This window comes from Cicer arietinum, chromosome 2 (assembly GCF_000331145.2).
Source record: "Cicer arietinum cultivar CDC Frontier isolate Library 1 chromosome 2, Cicar.CDCFrontier_v2.0, whole genome shotgun sequence".
Taxonomy (NCBI): Eukaryota; Viridiplantae; Streptophyta; class Magnoliopsida; order Fabales; family Fabaceae; genus Cicer; species Cicer arietinum.
The window spans coordinates 15,893,747-15,895,901 of record NC_021161.2 but is presented as its reverse complement, the minus strand read 5'-3'; the positions used below and the strand labels follow the sequence as shown (position 1 = coordinate 15,895,901).

The following is a 2,155-nucleotide window of genomic DNA, read 5'->3' as shown; positions in this document are numbered from 1 at the left end:
ATTTAGGATTGAGGCACCATAAGCTGCCATATTATGATGTCTATGCAGATTTTTGCTTTAAAAATTGGACAAAATAAAATATAAATAATTTGATTTTAGATTAGACTTGATTATTGAAAACTAATTAAATAAGACAAAATATAAGCTATTTTAACATAATAGAATAAACTATTGTTTCATATTTTTAATCTAAAATTAAATTATTAATATATTTTGAATTAATAGTATCAGTTATATTTTTAATGTGAATAATATCCAATTAATATTTAAAAGAGAAGTTGAAATGAGACAAAATAAAATTTATAAATTATATTTTATATATAAGTTGTATGTTGAAATTTAATTAAATAAGACAATATATAAGTTATTTTAATTATGCGAAAGATTAGAATAAAAAGAAGAAATCCATATTTTTAATCCAAAGTCATATATTTAATGGTTGTTTTTGAATGTGATTAAGGATCATATTTCACCTTCTCTAAAAAATAATTAAATAAAAAGATAAATTGAAATTAGATTTGAATTCTATTTAATGTTTAAGATTTGACTTGTTTGCTGAAAACTAATTATATGAGACAAAATGTAGGTTATTTTAATTATGTTAATTATAAATCACAACAAAATGAAGTAGTTGTTCTGTCAATAAACATTAATTATTAAATAATAGTTATAAAAGTTCAAACTATTTTAATTAATTGTGTTCTTATTTTTACTATTTTTTTACTCCATTTTATTATGATCATAATTATTTTATTCTATTAGATGATTAAAATTACTTATATTTGTCTTATTCATTTAAGTAGTTTTTAATATACAAGTCAAATCTTAACTAAAATTTGTATATTTTATTTTGTCTAATTTCAAACTATCATTTTTTCCCCTTTTTTGTCTTATTTTTGTGGATATTTTACTTTTATATTCTACTTTTATTAAAAAAAATTCATTATAACCTGCATTAAAATTTATATCTTATTTTTATTAACAATTTTCTTTTTTGCAGAAAAGTTAGCCACTTTATATATTAGGTTGAATTCATTTTTTTTTGGGTCTTATATATTGAATTAACTTTAATAAGATATTATTCTTATTTTGATACATTTTAAAATTACTTGAAACCGCTTAATACGTCAAAGAATCAAATCTACTATTTACTAATATACTTTTTATAGTATTAAATGAATATTTTATTTTAGTACGTGACACAATGATAATGACGAAAACTTTAAGAAAAAAAATGATAATGACAAAAATATCCAGGCAGGTTTACTTTGTGAAGCTGATTTTGTCAAGTAGCAGCACAAATCAAAAGAAACATGCTTAATGGATGAAGGGTTAAGAATCCATCTACTTTAAAAAAACCATAAACCATGACCCACCCCTAAATCATGGAACAAAAAGGAGGATATTATTGTAAAAACAGCCGTCAATCAATAGAATAATGATGAAGAGTCCCGGAAACGTAGTAAGGGCAAGACCGTAATTTAAAATATAAAACTTCTTTGCGCTTCTCACGGTCACGGACGTCTCTTAAAACAAACCCTCGCCCCACACGCTAACCCTATAAATACACTATCACCTCACAAATCCCAAACACAAACAACGCAGCGCAGCCCTGTGATTTCGATCTTTTCTTTCTTATTATAATCTTTAACTTTAGATCGTTCTTTTCTAGGGTTTCGTTTCTCTCCGCGCTTTCCCTTCTCCCAAGTTCCCACTCGTATCTGTAAGGTTTTTTCTTTTTCTTTTTATTTCTTGTTCTTTTTTCGATTTGTTTTTCGTTTTACCTTTTCTGATTTTATTTTTTTTTGTTTTCGATTTTTGTAGATTTCATTCGATTTGATCTCGGTGGGTTGAAGGTATTGAAAGCTGCGGCATTTTATAATTTGATCTTATCAAATCAGGTACCTTTCTTTCTTCAGATTTTTCGATTTTTTTAATGTTGAAATTTGCGTGTTCCTATTGGATCTTATGACCTTGTTTCTTTGTTTATTTTTATTTGTTTTAGAGGATTAATTGTTTTATTGAACGTGATTTTTTAAATCTATTTTTAATCGGTTCAAATTATTTTTCGTTATGATTATTGTTTTCCGTTTTTAAATTCAAATTTCATTCCAGTTGCTGAGTACTTTATATACGCTATTAAAGTCATGTATTT

General features: G+C 24.5%; 1 non-coding gene across 1 annotated transcript; it reads left to right on the top strand.

The window, feature by feature from the left end:
- The first annotated feature begins 1,582 nt into the window (after positions 1-1,582).
- LOC101499004 (uncharacterized) lies at positions 1,583-1,902 on the top strand. The gene is made up of 2 exons (XR_012161971.1): positions 1,583-1,723; positions 1,825-1,902. It is a non-coding gene; the product is annotated as an uncharacterized protein (transcript).
- Positions 1,903-2,155: the final 253 nt, after the last annotated feature.